Source organism: Podarcis bocagei (genome assembly GCF_964188305.1).
Source record: "Podarcis bocagei genome assembly, chromosome: 14".
NCBI lineage: Eukaryota > Metazoa > Chordata > Lepidosauria > Squamata > Lacertidae > Podarcis > Podarcis bocagei.
The window spans coordinates 8,048,753-8,068,299 of record NC_138139.1 but is presented as its reverse complement, the minus strand read 5'-3'; the positions used below and the strand labels follow the sequence as shown (position 1 = coordinate 8,068,299).

Sequence of the window (19,547 nt, the reverse complement as noted above, 5' to 3'; positions counted from 1 at the left end):
GAAATGGATAAGGAATAATTTTAAGGAAAAATATTTCCCTTTGGATGGTTTTTGAGGAAACATCAAACTTCCATCTTTGAGGTTTTCATAATCTCCCTGTGAACAGATTCTTCCTTATTGAAAACAAACTGATCAGTTTAATTGTTTAATCAGGTGTCAGCAGGGCCTTATAGAATTAGCAGGTTTGCTTAGTAGGGTTTTGATGCTCCATGTCCTCTCTGAGTGGTTTGGATAATGTGCTGTTCTCTCTTAGAGTTTTGGAGTGGCAGTAAGCAGATGAGCATCAGTTCCCAAACGTCTTCCTGAAATGTACTGTTGGTAGGGATTTGTTTAATGTAGATGGGCGACCTTCTCCCTAAAGGCACATTTCCACATGTCTGCCTTCGGAGATCAAAATATGCATTCCATGCTCATCGAATCTCCTACCACACACAGTGCCTGCTTGCTGCTGCTTCTTTGCCACGCAGTTAGGGATGTAAGAAGGCTTCAATTTCCGTCCACTCCGTATTTGTCACATATAGCGCTGTTTCCGTTCCACTGCAGTTTGGCTTTTGACAAAAACGACATTCTTAAACTCGCTGTGGCAGAATTTTATGTAGCGGATTATATAATTAATGGTGTCATCATCACATTATTCCACACCATTCATTTCAATGCAATGGAAATGCAGTGCAAATGTCTGTGTGCATAAGGGGCAGGTAATTGGTTCCGTATCATTTAGAAAAAGACGAAGAAGAGTTTGGACTTGATATCCCGCCTTTCACTCCCCTTAAGGAGTCTCAAAGCGGCTAACGATCTCCTTTCCCTTCCTCCCCCACAACAAACACTCTGTGAGGTGAGTGGGGCTGAGAGACTTCAGAGAAGTGTGACTAGCCCAAGGTCACCCAGCAGCTGCATGTGGAGGAGCGGGGAAGCGAACCCAGTTCACCAGATTATGAGTCCACCACTCTTAACCACTACACCACATTTTAGAGACCGAAAACAGCAGCAGCAATTGTGGATCAAACTGTTCTGGACTTGTGACAAATGAGTGAACATTGGCAATTTTTGCTCTCATTTCTGCCAGAATTCTCTAGCATCCTTCACTACAGATGTTGTGGGTTCTTAGTTCCTAGTTCCAAGTGGCAACAACATCATTGCCAAAGGCTTTGCCTGTACTAGTACTGTAGTGTCGTTGCTTGCAGAGACACCACATCCTTATGCACGCCTGACACTGAGGGAACGGAGGCTGCAATCCTGTGTTGACGCGTCATAGAATCATAGAATCATAGAGTTGGAAGAGACCACAAGGCCCATCGAGTCCAACCCCCTGCCAAGCAGGAAACACCATCAGAGCACTCCTGACATATGGTTGTCAAGCCTCTTCTTAAAGACCTCCAAAGAAGGAGACTCCACCACACTCCTTGGCAGCAAATTCCACTGTCGAACAGCTCTTACTGTCAGGAAGTTCTTCCTAATGTTTAGGTGGAATCTTCTTTCTTGTAGTTTGGATCCATTGCTCCGTGTCCACTTCTCTGGAGCAGCAGAAAACAACCTTTCTCCCTCCTCTATGTGACATCCTTTTATATATTTGAACATGGCTATCATATCACCCCTAAACCTCCTCTTCTCCAGGCTAAATATGCCCAGCTCCCTTAGCCGTTCCTCATAAGGCATCGTTTCCAGGCCTTTGACCATTTTGGTTGCCCTCCTCTGGACACGTTCCAGTTTGTCAGTGTCCTTCTTGAACTGTGGTGCCCAGAACTGGACACAGTACTCCAGGTGAGGTCTGACCAGAGCAGAATACAGCGTCCTTTGAACCAGAGTAAAGCTGCAGTGCTGCACCTGGAAATAAGATATTAGTGACGGGGGAAGAATTCAATTCGGGATGCATTTAAAGTTGCATCAGTTAAATCCACACTTTCTGAAACAATGCACGAGCTGAAATACAGCTATCCTTTGAAATTCTTGTTCAGTTTTGTGATGCAGTTCTCCAACCCAAAAAATGTCACTAAAATGCATCTATTAGGGGAAAGTGTGAATATTTATTAGGAGACATTCACAATAAAATGCTGACTGATTTCTGCGGAGGACTTTTAAACATTTTTTTCATCTTTTGCAAATTGCTGCACAATGTAGAGATCTGAATTTAATATTAGGAAAAAAAGCCAAGAAACGGAGAGAACCAAAACTGTGACAGGTTATTCCATCCCTAGTAGAGGTGCATCACCTAGTATTGTTGCTCTCGTGAATATGTAACTGGTTATAGCGCCTCCCCTGGCTTTGAGATACATCAAGAATCTAGTATTAGGTTACATACACACCACACCTTCAAAGCACATTTAAAGCACACACACCCCCACACAAAGAATCACAGGAAGGGAAGCTTACCCCTCATGGAACTACAGTTCCCCCAACCTTAACAAACTACATTTCCCAGATTTTTTGGGCTGTGTGTGTGCTTTGAATGCAGGTATATGGCAGGTTACAGACTCCGCTAACCCAGAAATAGTACCTCGGGTTAAGAACTTTGCTTCAGGATGAGATCGGCAATTGGACAGTGGTGGTGCGGCGGCAGCAGCAGGAGGCCCCATTAGCTAAAGTGGTGCTTCAGGTTAAGAACAGTTTCAGGTTAAGAATGGACCTCCGGAACGAATTAAGTATGTAACCAGAGGTACCACTGTACCTTAAAAGAGTATATTGATAGCCATCTAGCATTTTTCGTCTATTTAACTTGAAAGGACGTTGAAAAGTGTGAGGCCAGATGAATCCAAGACCACAGGGCCAGGTTGGCTGCAGTAAGTGATTTAGAGACAGGACGATCCATTCAGAAGAAGGAGATGGGGTTCCCACCCTTCTAGTAGATTGGTAGTAGAGGGTAAAGTCAGATGAACCCAAAATGGCAAGCGCAGATTGGCTGGAGTCAGCGATCCAGAGACACAGTGACCTGATGGAAAAGAAGACTCCTGCACCTTTAACAGTTTAGCAGAAGAAAGGGTTTTAGCAAGTGTGGCAGGTTTTGTTATGGTGCAATGATAGTAGAGTTGGAAGGGCCATGTAGTTCAAATCCCTTTGCAATGCATGATGGGAGTTGTAGTCCAGCAACACCTGGAGTGACGCAAATTAGCTGCCCACCCCTTATCTGATTATTGCTGCCACCCAAATGCTCCAAGCCTGTGTCCTGCGAAATAGCTTTGGCCACAAAGGGTAGGTTCGGACGTTCAAAGCAAGCACAGAGAAAGCACGGAATTTGACAAAGAATCTACATTCCTGGGAATCTCGGCTTTCTTACTGTCGTGCTTTTTTAAAGGAAACCGCTGAAATTGTGGAGCTTTTTCCCCCCAACAAAAATGCCAAAAAAACCACTATTTTCCAATTGACTTGTCTAAGATCCAGACAAAGTGCCACCTTTCAGAAGTTTTCACCAGATGTCAATTTCACCTTTGAAACCCCAGTAATGTCCAGGAAAATCTGGCTGTACGGCAAGCCCTGTTTACATACCCAGGAAACACACAATGCTTCTACGTATTTCTTTTTTAAGCATCAGGAAAATAGGATGAAGATTATATATATATATATATATATATATATATATATATATAGGATTACAGCGAAGGAGGCCCTTTTCTCTCTTATAATATTAGAATTTTGGCCCATATTATGTAGCTGATGATTCACTGCACACAAAGGAGGTTACTTCTTCACACAGTAAGTTAAACGATGAGATTTGTTCCTTCAAGATGTGTCAGCGGCTATAAATTTGGGTGGGTTAAAAGAGGATTAAAGATATTCATGGAGGAGAAGACTACCAGTGGCTCTTAGCCACAGTGTCTATGATCTGCCTCCACTATTTGAGGCAGTATGCCTCTGAATACTAGTTGCTGGAAATCACAGCTGGGTAGAAAACTGTTTTGCTCATGTCTTATCTGCATCTGGCTGGCCACTGGGAGAACAGAAAGCTGGAATAGATGGGACTTTGACCTGGGCTGTTCTTATGTTCTCTTCCACACGACAAGCAGAAGCAAAACAATATGCAAATTGGCTTCATTTGCATAATTTACTCAGATAGCATAATCCAGTTTTTCTTTTTCTTTTACATCAGCTTTCTTTGGGGTGTTGCTTGGATTATGTTGGTGCATAATTCTGATTTGATCTTTTTTCTTTTGGGGAGGGTACATACCACTGACAGTGTCACCTGCTTATATGTTTCTGTAGCTGTATATCGATGACACCCTTCAGGTTTTAGAATCTGCCAGTGAGGTATCATGCCCTAGGTTCCACCCCCTAGATCCAATTGCTCTCTCTCTCCAGTTGACCAAGCAAATGCTGGCAATGGGGAATGCAACTTATGTAGCCAGAAAGACACATGGGGAGAAGAAGAAGAGTTTGGATTTGATATCCCGCTTTATCACTACCCGAAGGAGTCTCAAAGCCGCTAACAATCTCCTTTCCCTTCCTCCCCCACAACAAACACTCTGTGAGGTCAGTGAGGCTGAGAGACTTCAAAGAAGTGTGACTAGCCCAACGTCACCCAGCAGCTGCATGTGGAGGAATCATAGAATCATAGAGTTGGAAGAGACCACAAGGGCCATCGAGTCCAACCCCCTGCCAAGCAGGAAAATCGAACAGGAGCAGGGAATCGAACCCGGTTCACCAGATTACAAGTCCACCGCTCTTAACCACTATACCACACATGCTCTTCTCTCCCACAACAACTCGCCTCCCCCCATCCAGTTCTTTTATGAAGTCAGAGTTGTATACCTCTTCAGGGGCTCCCTGCATGGTTTGTTTCTGTTTAATTTTAGTATGAGAAGGAAGTTCTCGGCTAGAATATTGTTTGGATAGCTGACTTAAGTCCCCTGGCATCCATACCTGCTGTTCTCCTCCCAGGCCTTCTGTCATCTCTCTACCCCACCAACATGCTATCCCCACCATCAAAATTGTGCTATAAAATTCAGCGGTGGTAAAACAAAATCAGGTCTGGGAATGTAATTTTTTTTTTTAAAAAAAAATGCACACACACCATATTTTGTTTTGCGATAAAAATATAACAGCCAAAAGGAAGAAACTGCAAGTAACATAAGGACCAAACAAGATCAATAATGAGGGGGGAAAGAGGAACGTCCATCATCGCCCACAGATTATGAGCCTCGTGTATATCATGCGGACAGTTAGAGTAAAACAGCCTGAGGAGCAGAATGCTGGCCATTGAGAGAGTTTGGATGTTAGTTATGTAACTGAATCGAAGTCAGACAAAATGCAAGCATTTGCATGCAGCTGGAATATGGTTAGAAGACATACCCTCCAACTACCCCCAAAATACAGGAATCATAATCAAAACCCTGAGCCATCACAGCTTCTCACTTTTTCACGCAGTCCCAAATTCCAGAGGGACCTTCCTTTCAGTACAGTATTTCAACGTGTTACAGGACGTTCAGAGCCATTCATCCCCCTAACACATTTCTTAGATCTGTGCCTCCTGCTCCCTTCCCCGCCCCTCTCAATATGGCGCCACTTCCTGTTTTTATGAAAACAAGTTCCGGATCGCTTGGATGCCCACAGCATGTTTTTCGCTGTTTCCTTGCTCCTCAGTTGGTTGGTCTCCCATAAAGAAAGTGGGGGGTGGGGGAGCGAGGGGAACAGGGCCCATCTGCGAGGCAGCAAGGGGTGCTGAGGGGTTGTGGGTGCAGAAAAGCGACCATTATGATCACTTGGCTCCGTCTTGCTTCGTTCAGTTGCTGGGTCTGCTTCCCTCCCCACCCTCAGCGGAGGAGGTGTGGAGAGGGGGGGCATTGATGTAGAACAGGCATCCCCCAAAACTCTCCAAATGTTTTGGGACTACAACTCCCATCATCCCTAGCCAACAGGACCAGTGGTCAGGGATGATGGGAGTTGTAGTCCCAAAACATCTGGAGGGCCGAGGTTGGGAATGCCTGGTGTAGAATATGTCCTTATTTTCATCTGAGGAAGGTTGGAGGGTGTGAGAAGCTTGAAGGCTTTCTATGTAGGAGAGAAGCAGAAACTATCACACAGAGCTGGGGAAGCCTATCCGGCCTGCATTCCTTCCTGAACCATCTTCCAGGGGTCATATGCCAGTGGTGGGTGGGGCCAGATGCAAAAGTGGATGGAGCAATGAATGCAGTGTTTCGTTTTCATTTTTACCTTTGTACAGCAGCTTGGTTTCTACACGGCATTAGAAATTAGCCAGGAGTGCATTGCTCCTGGTTTGGGTCCAGTTGCAACTATGTGGAGATGTCTGGGCATCGGGTTGGCGACCACAGTTTAAAAACCTCTGCCCATAGTTATTCCATAGTTATTGCCATTTCCATTTCCACTGTGTGTGTTTCTCCTTCTTGCATACTGGGACAAGTGAATTGTTGTAAGAGGCATGTTACAGTCAAGCAATGTAGAATCATAGAATCATAGAGTTGGAAGAGACCACAAGGGCCATTGAGTCCAACCCCCTGCCAAGCAGGAAACACCATCAGAGCACTCCTGACATATGATTGTCAAGCCTCTGCTTAAAGACCTCCAAAGAAGGAGACTCCACCACACTCCTTGGCAGCAAATTTCACTGTCGAACAGCTCTTACTGTCAGGAAGTTCTTCCTAATGTTTAGGTGGAATGTAGTTGAGATCACAGAATTATAGAATCGTAGCATTGGAAGGGACCCTGAGGGTCGTCTAGTCCAACCCCCTGGCAAATAGACATTCCGCTGTGGTGGCCGTGACCTAGATTTAGCACCTAGCTTATATATCTGAGTTTCTAACATACCTCTCTGTCCTTTGTCTGGGCAAGAGGCATTTCTGAGTTCTGGGACATATTCCAGCTCAGCAGAAATACTCCAGCAGGGTGCAAAGCAGGGCTGGTGAATATTCTAAGCTTAAGAAAGTCTTTTCTGGCCACCATGGTATCAGCACAGGCATTCTCCTATGCCTCCTCATCCAGAAGGACCCCTCTTTTGTTCTTTCTTAGAGCCCAGAGGTGGCAAAGAAACTTGCCAGGGCTACCACAATTGTGGTGCAAAGCAAGAGGATGGCACGGCTGCTGCAAGGAGGACCACGTCATGGGGTGGTGGTGGGGAGTCCAAACGCTGGTGGGCATGGCAGCTGGGGATGGTGGCGCTGGCAGCAGAGACATTGGCAAGGGGTGCCCATTGGCTAGACTATGCCAAGGGCACGGTACTGTGGAGTCAGGGACTGCAAAATGAAGATGCCAAATCAATAAGCAAACCAACTATTGTGAGCCTTTCCATTAAGCTACACCCAGGGAGTAAAAGAGGCTTGAGTTAGCAGAAATAGTAACATGCCCAGATTGATTGAAGGAAGCTTGGGCCATGGATCCCCTGCATCTTTACGCCAGTTTAACTGTTAATGCTCTCCTCCAAGTAAACGCTTGGGAAATGTCACTGCATTAAGGGGTAGGGATCATTAACATATACCATTTTCTGCACTTTTGCAGAACTATGATTCCCAAGGTTGCTAAGGGAAATCCATGCAATTAAATCAATTTAGAACTAATTTGTGCTTGTAGCATAGCTCGGATCTCCCAGCTTTCTCATTGGATGCGTAGTACATTTTTATTAGTTGTATTTCTAGTCTCATAATTATCATTATTAATGTACATGCTTAAAGCCTTAAATGTCCCCAGATACCTGAAGAACTGCCTCCTTCCCAAGAGACTCTCCTGGGTGTCCGTCTTGGTTGTTCCAGCACCCTCAGAAGCTCAAGGCATGGAGGCCCGGGGGGGGGGGCATTCTCTGCGACAGTCCCTAAGTGTCAGGGCTCCTTCCCCACAGAGGTACATCTGGCATTTTCCCAATACAGCTTTCAGCATATATTCTTTACTTTGGCTTTTGATGCTTGAGAAAGATATTTTTAGCACCCACTTTATTTCTGTGGCGCTTAAGTACTTTAAACCTGTTTTTAATATTATGTTTTAGTTGCTGTAATCTCCCCTGCAACCTTGGGGCAAAGGGCGTGTAATAAATCGCCACCACCACCATAGCAGCATTGGGTGCCTAGTTGCTGAACAGTGATAACAGATTTCTTCCAACCATTGCCTCTTAAGAGGACACCAGGCATAGGAAGCAGCCTTATAATGAGTCAGGCCATTGATTTGCCTTAGTTTGGTATTGTTGAACTGACTGGCAGCAGCTGTCCTGGGTGTCAAAATCATTGAGTTGGAAGGGACCATGAAGGTCATCTAATCCAACCCGCTGCAATGTGGGAATCTTTTGCCTCATGTGGGGCTCGAACACATGACCCTCAGATTAACAGTGTTGGTGCTGACCTTTAAAGCCCTAAATGGCCTCGGTCCTGCATACCTGAAGGAGCGTCTCCACCCCCATCGTTCAGCCCGGACACTGAGATCCAGTGCCGAGGGCCTTCTAGCGGTTCCCTCATTGCGAGAAGTGAGGTTACAGGATACCAGACAGAGGGCCTTCTCGGTAGTGGCGCCCGCCCTGTGGAATGCCCTCCCTTCAGATGTGAAGGAAATAAGCAGCTATCCTATCTTTAAAAGACATCTGAAGGCAGCCCTGTTTAGGGAAGTTTTTAATATTTAATGCTGTACTAATGTTTTTAACATTTGATTGGGAACCGCCCAGAGTGGCTGGGGAGACTCAGCCCAATGGGTGGGGTATAAATAATAATAATAATAATAATAATAATAATAATAATAATAATAATAATAATAATAATAATAATTATTATTATTATTATTATTATTATTATTATTATTATTATTATTACAGTCTCATGCTTTACCAACGGAGCTACCTCGGTTCCTAGTCCTTAGCCCTTTCTGGAGATGCTGGGGGTTATTAAATGTTTATACTTCCCTTCATCTGAAGATCGTGAGGCAGTTTACAACATAAAAACAAAAAATGCATTAACATCATCATCAAGCAATACTCCCACCCCCAACAGCCCCAGGCTTGAACATGGGACCTTTTGCAGGCAAAGCAGATCCTCTGTGATGGGGCACAAGTTCCCCACCCCTGCTCTACACTTAGAGCACCTCTCCGGGGTTTCAGAAACCTGTCTTTCGCAGTCTTACCAGGAGATGCCCAGGGATCAAGCCTTGGGGACAGTCTTTATGTCAAAGCTGTGTTCTGTCATTAAGCTACTTCCCCTAAGCTATCTATGAATTGCTTTTCCTTTCACTTTCATCCCCACCCTTCCCCCGAAGAAGGGGTACACGCTCACCCCCTTCCCATTTGCCCTGCAGAACAACCTTGCAAGAGTAGGTTTATTTGTTTATCAAAGTATTTCTATCCTGCCGAATGACAAAACCCATCAAGGCAGTTTACACCATTAAATCAAGTTAAGGTGAAAGGTGGTGATTTGCAGGGATCACCCAGCAGGGATCTGGTCACATTGTACTCATGTACTCATGTTGGTGCTTTGTTGCCAGTCGCTTCCAGTACAGAATGGTAGTTGGCGGAACTTGTAACACTGGTACAGATGCAAGATGTTAACTAGTTATCCATTGGTAAGATTGACCATTGCGTTAAGATCTCAGGAAGAAAGCGAACTTGCAGCAGGGCCCCCCAGCCCCTTCATTCAGCCTTCAAGGAAGTTCACGACTGCTGCTAGCCTACAAAAAATTATATTAGCCAACCCTCCCAGTTTTATTAGTCACATGTGCCACATAAAGGCAAGCGGTGTTAGGGAAGAATCAAACTTTGTTCTACTAATTCCATTGACTTTAGAATTCCAGTTCTAATTCTGCCTTGCTTCCCTGACATCACATAGCCAATGACAGCTAAAGGAACTCTGATGTGTCTACCTGCAAAGCTCCAGGGTAACATCAGAGGCCAGCTATTTCCAACCATATGGTCTGTAGGCCCTGGATGTACTACTGAAATATATCCCAAACAGAGACGGAGATGTGTATTTTATGGATTCAAAAAGCCTGTTTCTATTACTCATGTGATACAGTTACTTTTTTAATGGGTTTCATGCTGGCTTTATTGCATTTATTTTTGTAAGCGGCTCAGATCTCTGGCAGGTAGAATGAAGCAAAATTTCAGAATGCCATGCTAATAGTTCAGTCCTACAGCTATGAACTCAGAAGTAAGCACCACTGAACTGAATGGGACTCACTCCCACGCAGAGCTGGAAGGGCCTGTCCATTTTTGTTCTCTGTTTCTCTCATTTTTCCAATCTTAAGTTCAGTTTTTCACATTTCTGTATTAATTTGCAATCTTTGGGTTTTTGTTTTTTTGTTTTTTTTAAAAAAACCCTCATAAAAATTAACCAGCATTAACCAGCATTTTTGTTTTTTATTTTTAGTAATATATTAATTGTTATACACAATTTCCCGTAATAGATGCGTTTCTGTAATTTTTTAGAAGCATTGATTGGAGAACTGCGCTGCAGAATTTGGATAAGTGTAACTTTCAAATTGTGGCTGGTTCTCATATTGGTTCAGATAGTGCAAATTTAATATATTTGCCTTTAAGTGAGTTGAGCTCCCCCCCAACCCATCTCTACTCCCATGTAAGCATAGGATTGCACTGTGAGAGAATTTTTGACAGGTACGGGCACCTGGGCTACTGGCTATATGTGAAACTGGGGCTTCAGTGTGATTACCTGGCAATTATTCAGCTATTTATTAAATTCCTAACTTCCCAGGTGGCAAACAACAAAACCAGGCAAGTTTTAAGAAGCAGTGGAAAGGTTTTTAAACATCTGAAAGCATTTCTCAGACCCTCGCAGCTAATACGTTGCCAGTAACAGTATCTTTCAGCCATCAAACGCCTGGGTGAACAGGAATGTTTTGACATTCCTGCTGAATGTTAATCATGTGGGAGATGGATGCACCTCAACCGAGAGGGCCTTCCACAAACAGGGAACCACTACCGAGAAGTCCTGTCATGAGTCAGCACCCAGTGGCAGCATCATCGTAAGGACCAAGATAGTTATTCAAATTGAACCTCTTCTCCCTTTTACATAGCTCTTCAGTGTAGCCAAAAACCAAACAAACCAGAAATGACAGGTTCAAAAGTATAGAATTTTGGTCTGTATGACAGTTTTTGGAAGGTGAGCCCCCCGTGAAGGTGGAGCAAAGCCTCAAACTCCAGGAAAGGGCTGGCTTCTATTTGGAGCTAAACTCTCCTCAGGGTGCCTATCAGCAAGTTCCCTCCTGCCCCACCGCACACAGTTTGACTGGATCTCAGAAGCCACCTGCCCTCTACAGTTCCCACAATGCCCTGGAGCAGCACTTTCTTTGGTGCCCCAAGGCATTCTGGGACATTGGCCAGCAGACTTCCAGCCCCAGCCCTACTACTGCTTAGAATGGCAAGGGGAACAGGCAAGCGGGAGGGACAGGAACACAGCAAGCTGCTTTATACAGGGTCAGAATACTGGTCCTTCTAGCTCCCTATTGTCTACACCAGGCATGGGCAAACTCTGCCCTCCAGATGTTTTGAGACTACAGTTCCCATCATCCCTAACCACTGGTCCTGTTAGCTAGGGATGACGGGAGTTGTAGTCCCAAAACAGCTGGAGGGCCAAGTTTGCCTATGCCTGGTCTACACTGACCAGCAGTAGCTCTCCCGGGTTTCAGGCAGGAATCTCTTCCATCCCTTCCTGGATATGCCAGCGGGGATTGAATCTTGGACCTCCTGCTTGCAGGGCAGACATTGCTCAGTGGTAAAGCTATGGTCAAAGTGGGTGTCAAGGCCTGGGGCCCCAAAGGGGGCATCTGTACTGGTGGGTCAAGTTTGGGTCCCCAGGATAATATGGAAGGGTGAGGGAACCATTGTGGTGTGCAAATAATAGTACTCAGGGGGGACACATTTCACTCCTTTCATACCCAAACTGGTAAATCATTCTGTGCCGCTCAAATGATGTCATCCATTTAGCTCGGTTTATTGTTCAGATATCCTTTTAATCTGGCTGTTTTATATGATGGTGCTTTGCCATCAAGGAGGTTTCCAGGCACACACGGATTCCCAGAAGATGTCCCACAATGCACCAGAGAGAAAAACCTGGCAGTGACTCCTATACATTTTTATGGGGGACTGTCAACTTCTTTGTGATTAAGGATCTACTTATTTAACCACAGCAGTGGTTCTCGACACTGATAGGCCCATATTAACGCCTCAGACTGGTAGCAATTTCCTTCAAAATATCAGCCTGAGGTCATAGCCAGCTCTGGAACTTAACTACCGTAAGTGGGGATGTTGGAGTTTGAACCTGTGGTCATAAACCTCGGCATGCAGATATGATAACAAACTTGGCAATAAATAAAACAAGAAGAGATATATTTCATAGATCTTTATGGTGTTGGGGATAAAGGTAAAGGGACCCCTGATGTTTAAGTCCAGTCGCGAACGACTCTGAGGTTGTGGTGCTCATCTTGCTTTACAGGCCAAGGGAGCTGGCGTTTGTCCGCTTCCGCAGACAGTTTTTTCCGGGTCATGTGGCCAGCATGACTAAGCCGCTTCTAGCAAAGCCAGAGCAGTGCACAGAAACGCCGTTTACCTTCCTGTCAGAACTGTACCTATTTATCTACTTGCACTGGCATGCTTTCAAACTGCTAGGTTGGCAGGAGCTGGGACCGAACAACGGGAGCTCACCCAGTTGTGGGGCCTCAAACCGCTGACCTTTTGATCGGTAAGCCACCCGCATCACTATGGTGTTCGGGATGGAAGAGGTTAAATCAGGATGGCCTGTAGATCTCTTGGTACTTTAGGTCAGGAAAGTTTTTTGTTGTTGTGCCCAGGGTGAAGAATGTCTTGCCCACACAACCCTCCATGCTAAGTTCTGCAGTGTTGCCAAGCTATGTGACTTGTGCCAGATTGCAGCAGGCAGGGCTGGCATCAAGGACTGGAACACCTGGGCGTCTGCTGAGAGCCCCACACGCCAGCACTGATCCAGTTCTGAATTTGACCTCTTGCCATGCACACCTTTTGGATCCTTTCCCTTAATTATTTATGGTGCTGATAGCATTTGCAGAATCTGTCGTGCTTATCGTGCTTGGTTAGGACAGCCTCTGAAGTGAAGCCGTCCTCTGCTGATTTTTATCTAGAACAAATGGCATCAAATTGGAAACCGGGAAGAGAAACACAGCCTTAAAGCTAATGGATGGAAATTCATTTTGTAATGGGTACCCAAGCAACCTGCAGGACTTTGAAAAAAGTTCAAAGACATTGACTGCTGGGTTTGTTTCTTTTTTTGCCCTATCCCAGTGCAGCATAAACTCAACAGATACTGAGCTACTGAGCTCAGTTTTATGCCCCATTCAATTTCATGCCAACCAGTAGAGGCAGTTCCATTAGGGTAAATGGGACACTGGTCCATCAACCTTAACCTGCACTCAGCCAGTCCTCCCACCTGCTTGCTGTCTTACAATCAATCAGGGAGCAGCTCCACTTTCCATAGATTCTGGATCTGCCTGCCATTGCCTCTGGCTCCACCTTCTGTTGGCCTCCCAATTTTCTGCCCTACCACGGCCAGTGGACACTTGCCACCACTGCTGCTGAGTGTGAGTGCCCACTTCAGCCCAGCCAATCTTCTAGGTGCTGGTAGTGGTAGTGCTGAGTCTGTGGCCCTCCCATTGTCTCTGACCATTGGTCATGCTGGCTGGGACTGATGGGAGTTGAAGGCCAGCAATCTTCTGGAGGGTCACATGTTCCCCACCCCTGCTAGATGCCCCAGCCCCATGTTCAAATTGGCTCTGAGCATTGGCAGTTTTTAGGTCACTTTTTGTATCGAGAATAATTACTGTGTCACTCATGACTGCAAACTCAAGGAGCAAATGCCATGTCTCAAATGCAAGCAGCAACGGGCTCAGCCTCAGAGGAGCTCAAGAGCCCTTCTACTCCTCTCGGTTCGTTGCTCCCACCAGGCACCTTAGGGTGCCCCTGCCCCTGGTTGGAGCTTGCTGGAGGAAGCTTACACCCTGCCTTAAAAGAGGTTACATGGAAAGCGATTGACCTGCTGTTCTAATTGCCTGACATTCTGTTTAGTAAACCCTAATTACTGGAGCGAGGAGTTAAATGGGAGGCTGTTAAACGAGGATTGACAGCTGTGGCCGTGGATCTAATTACAGGCATTCCTGATGCAGGGAGTGAGCCTGTGCTGCTTCTGTTGCCGTGGAAACACACAGGCTGAGCGAAGGAAACCATCAGCACCAGGCAGCCAGGCATGCGCCATGCCACACAGACTCATGTGACTCTCTGGTTTCTTGCTAATGCAAGCCTAAGGCCCAGAGTATGATGTCCAGTGAGTAACACAAACCCCGAGTAAGGGTGAATAAAATGCTACCATGGTGTAGGATGACACAGAAGGCATTGTTTGCCCATGTCCACACATTGCACTCAGCACACTGGATGTGCATAAATACACAATGCTATGATGTTTTGGCCTCCTCGTGAGGAGCTGAGACAGGTCGCTGGAGCCTTGGATTGTCACCCACTGCTGGACATTCCTCTTATAACACTTGTGTGGACAGACGAGATAATTGTTTTTTCCCTTCGTCTTCAAGAACATCTCAGGTGACCTTTGCACAATTACAGCTTGGTGCAAGCAATACATTTAAAGCACATTTAAAACACACACCGCCCCTTGAGAATCTTGGAAACTGTAGATTACCCATCACAGAGATACAATTCCCAGCACCCCTAAACTACAGTTCCAAAGATTATTTGGGGGGAGTCATAGAATCATAGAAATGTGGGGTTGGAAGGGACCCCAGGGTCATCTTGTTTAGCCCCCTGCAATGCAGGAATCTCAACATGCGCTTGTGTGCTTTAAATATATAGTGTGCTTGCAGTCTTACATCTCTTGGGTCATGGCCTGCAACCTCCCTTGTGTGGGGTAAGTCCACAGGAGGCAAGGCAATTGGGAGTCCAACAAGTTCTGATGTTCCACCTAGATATTCTTCAACTGAAGGTCTTGCCGGTACTTCCCCCCACCGCAGCTCCAAGGGCAGGAAAAGGTCTCCTCAAGAGCAAGGGGGGCTGGCTGGAAAGAAAGTCTTCTCCTCTCTCCAGTTCTTAACCTGACCTTTGCATTTGTCCTGTCATGCTCCCTATTCATCTGAAAACCATGATATGCAAACTGTAAATCATTGTTGGAAGAACTAAATAAGAGAGTTAGGGTGTTTGGGGCTGGAGGGGGCATTTACTCAGCAACACAAAGGGAAGATGCAGGCAGAGGGAACGGCAACCAGGAAGTGATTCAGCACAATAGGAGAGCAAAGGAGCAGGAGTGAAAGACTGAAGCATGTCCAGCAGGCTTGAATATTATAATAATAATATAATCAGCAGCCTGCTGAACTTCCATCACAATGGTTGGTGTTATTCCCAGTGGACTCTTATTGAATGAGTGTATTACAGAGGATGAAAGCTATGCAAATATAGGAAAACAGAACCATAGAATTGTAGAGCTTGAAGGGAACCCAAGGGTCATTTAGTCCAACCCCCTATATCTTTCTAAATATCTCTTTAAAGGAGGGTGCATCTAAAATAAGTAAGTACCACATAACCCTGTGTATATTGATCAACACATTTCTCTCTCTCGCCTTCTCCAGATTTTTCCACAGAGCCCTCCTTTAAACAGTTAATGGCAGCTTCTGCCATTTGTTCTTTGGTAGGACTTAAAATTCTCAAAGCGCTTAATGCACGGGGTTTGTTAATCTTCACACCAGCCCTGTGTTGTGGATCCCTCTTGCTCCCGTTTTACTGGTAGAAAACTGAGCCAGTGCCTTGCCCTAGGCCAGAGCCTGTGCCTGTGGCGGCAGCTAATTCTCTACCGCTGGACTGTGGAGAAATGTCCCCAAATGAATAATAAATTACAGAAGTGCAGCAGCCTGTTGCGTCACCCCCATAGCTAAAAGAAGAGGGCAGGTGCATGTATTAAGAAACATCAGTTTGGAGAGAGAGAGAGATGAGTTTAGCAAAGGTACTTTGGGGTGCAGAACCTCACCAGAAATCCACTGTGGGGTAGCAGTTCTCCTATCTAGTAGGAGCACCTTCCATTTGATTCCATATATGCTCTACTTGTATATTACAAATAAAGGGGAAACACCGTAACTCTGGAGGATGTGCTGTAGCTCAATGACAGAACATCTGTTTTGCATGGAGAAGCGCTTGGGTTCAATCCCTTACATTCCCAGGTAGCGCAAGGATAGACCTCTGCTTGGAACCCCAAGAGAGCTGCTGCCAAAGGTGTACTGTCAGTTAAGTTTATTTGCTAAGAACCGGTGGCCACACAAGTCAGTTGTGTCGCGCAGTATAAGGCAGCTTTCTATGTTCCTTTATTATTCCATCTTTTAAAGGAAAGTGAACTCACAGAAGCAGTGCCTGTGGAACTTCTCCTCATTCCAGACCACATGCAGCACCCGTGTGAGGTGGGGCTTTGCTTCCTTAGAGAGAAATAGTGAGCCTCTTCTGGACATCCTTGCTATTGTGCCTTCATGATGACTTGTGTCCATGATGGTATAGGTGCACTTGAATGCGATCCTGCTTTCATTGTGCCTGCAAAAGTTATAGAGCAGACATACGGTTTCATGCCCAACTGGGGCATGCTCCATGCTTCCTGCTGAAGTCCTGTAACTTCTTTTTTTTGGCCACAGATGTTCCAGTTTATTTTTTGTCCTGCTTTTCTTGCACTATAGAGCAAGGGTGCCTCTCCAGATGGCAACAATGCAATAACATGGAGAAGCATCACAGAACAACTAATAAACCAGAATGATTTATGGGCAGTCCAATATAAACCCACCACCAATGCAATATTATTGCCTCTTGGGATTCTGGAATTCTGGAGTAGGAATGACATGTCAATGGCATGTTGCAGAATACACTTTCAAAAAAGAGGCCTAGAGAGCTGACGTCATTGAGCCAAAATGGAACCAGTGATCAAACTCCAGAAATTACAATTTAGTATGAGAATTTAAGTATGAAATCACGAGTTAAGTATGGAAATGAGCATTCAGGCCTCAGTGACTAGATGCTTTGCAGTTGCACAAGGGGTCCAGGAGAAGGCATGTGACAATATTTTTGGAGTAGCTTCTTGGACTGGCTTTATGGCTTTTCCTAGACATTACATTTTAGGCTTCTGCAATTGATTTTGGGTGTTTGCTTCATCAATAAGATCTTTCTTTTTTATGGGGGGGGGTGGGATAGTGATGGAATAAATGGGAACATTTCCACAAATAAAACCAGCATAAACCAAGTGAAAAAGAAGAACGCTTTATATTTTAAAAAAGAAATGTGCCTTCTATGTTGTAAACATAAATGTTTTCCAAAATTATCTAATGATTTTTTAAAAATGTGTTTTCAATAGAAGGGTAGGAATGCTTCACCCAAGTGCTAAGAATAGTATTCCCATTCCTTAATGATAACTAGAAATAGTAAACAGCAGCAAGAGAATGTTATGTGTTGGAGAAGATCTGAAATTGTTGGAAGGTCTTCTGTTCCTCAGCCGCACCACAAGTTATCTTCACAACAACCCTATGAGGTAGGTTAGGCTGAGAGAAAGAAACTGGGCCAAGAACTACATTCTGAGTGAGGATTTGAAACCAGGGCTTCTCCTTGGTTTGTGGCCGATGCTATGATCCTGTAATTGCCTCCCGAGCTCAGCTGGAAAAAGCTGAATTCTGCTATGTTGGCATTCTGTTTCCCTGCTGGTGGGCGTGTTTTTCCCCAGGACCTGACGAACCCGACACGTTGGTGGTTCAGCTACATTGTTGCACATTCCCTTTAAGTGTGGGCGTGTGATGTGAGCATGTGCAAAGCCGAGGTTTCGATGAGGATGGCAGAGCAGCTTGGCATCCAGGCTAAATGCTTGCCAGTCTGAGGCTGACACAGATGCAGGAACAAAGGTAGGGATGAGAGATGACTGACTGTATGCGTGAAACTTGGATCTGCTTTGCCAAAGCTGAGGTGCAGTTCCAATAAGGAACTGTTCCAATAAGGTTTTCTGCCCTTGGCGGTTGAGGAGTGAAGTTTGTGCCTTGGAAATCTCTGGTCTTCTTCCTCCAGTGAGGCATTTCATTAACTCTCCTGATGTTTTGGTTGCACTGAAACTGACTCTGGCAAAGAGACGCAGATCTGTGATTAGCTTGCCCTCCGCTCTGGCATTTTCCCTTCATATGATCCCTTTCAGAAGGGCCCGTTTCAGAAGACTTTAATGAGGTGGGGGAGATGGCAGAAGAAAAAAGGGGGCAGTTGCACTTGTGAGCGTGCTCTTCCTTGCGCACAGGACTGTAATTTGTGCTTTTGCTTCTTGGTTTTCCCTGCTGAGTCTCACAGGGAGCTGTTCTTCAGCACTCTTGCCTGATCCATTCATTCCCCACCAGCAGCTCCAAGAATTACAATCCGCTCAAGTGGTTGCAAGGTGGGGAGGGAAGCCTCCTGCTGGTTTCAATAGAGATTTGGATGGGAGCCCAGTTCTGTGTGTGTGTGTGCATGCACACACGTGTGCGTGGGAGGGATTAGGCATAGCTGGGAAGGAGGTGGGGCGGGGGAAACAGCCAACCTCCCTCTGCCGAGGAACAGAGCTGCAGTTAGCTTGAAGAGCAGAGAGCTGAGCTGGATGGGATGGTTTAAATGGAACTCCCTGTAGGCAGACCCAAGTCTGCCAGGCTGCTTTCTGATGTGATTTGCCTGACAGTCCTCCACAAAGCCATTTGGCTGGGTGAAGAAGTAGCATATCTCTTGCTCTGAATGTCTCAGCCGACTGGACCTAAGCAATTTCCTGCCCTCTGATCTATGGCAACCTTCCAATGGTCAGTGGTCACAGGTCAGTGGTGGGTGGGACCAAAGACCAAAATGGGCGGATCAACAAATGGAAATGTTAGTTTTCTACACCAGGCTGTTTCCATGGACACTCATGTCTGTCTGCCTAACCAGGCAAGCAAAAGGCATCATCGGAGTTACGAACACATACGAACCAGGCCAAAACACTCAGGGAGGGTGCAGACAGGGTTGAAGAGGGGTATAGTATGATTTGCCCGATAACAAATGTTGGAAATGTAAAGAAAATGAAGGTACATTTTTTCACCTTTGGTGGACGTGCCCAAGGATTAAGGCTTTCTGGGAGACGATATATAATGAATTGAAAAAGGTATTTAAATATACCTTCATGAAGAAACCAGAGGCCTTTCTTCTGGGCATAGTTGACCAATCGGTGTTAAAGAAGGACAGAACTTTCTTTTTGTACGCCACAACAGCAGCAAGAATACTTATCGCAAAATACTGGAAGACACAAGATCTACCCACTCTGGAAGAATGGCAGATGAAGGTGATGGATTACATGGAATTAGCAGAAATGACTGGCAGGATCCAAGACCAGGGGGAGGAGTCAGTGGAAGAAGACTGGAAGAAATTTAAAGATTATTTACAGAGACATTGTAAAATTAATGAATTTTAGAATAATGTTGGATCAAAATCAAGTGGTTTCTAGCTGTAATGGGTTAAAAGAATATGAAAAAATGGGTTTATAAAAGTAAAATTTCAAGATTACAACAATTTAAGAATAAGGATTTGGGTAGAATAAAGAGGAAAACAAATTACTGAGCTAATAAATTGAATTGGAATACAAAAAAGAGAG

General features: G+C 45.2%; 1 protein-coding gene across 8 annotated transcripts in view; it reads left to right on the top strand.

Annotated features, from left to right (window-relative positions):
• The window catches only part of CELF6 (CUGBP Elav-like family member 6), a 200,143-nt gene that overhangs the window by 12,984 nt on the left and 167,612 nt on the right, over window positions 1-19,547 (top strand). For 2 of the 8 annotated variants that reach the window (XM_081169219.1, XM_081169226.1), the window contains exon 1: window positions 17,708-17,817. The exons of the other annotated variants lie outside the window; for them this stretch is intronic. The gene's annotated coding sequence lies outside the window, so the exon portion shown is untranslated. Of the gene's footprint in view, window positions 1-17,707; window positions 17,818-19,547 lie in introns of those variants that run through there. 8 annotated transcript variants of the gene reach the window in all.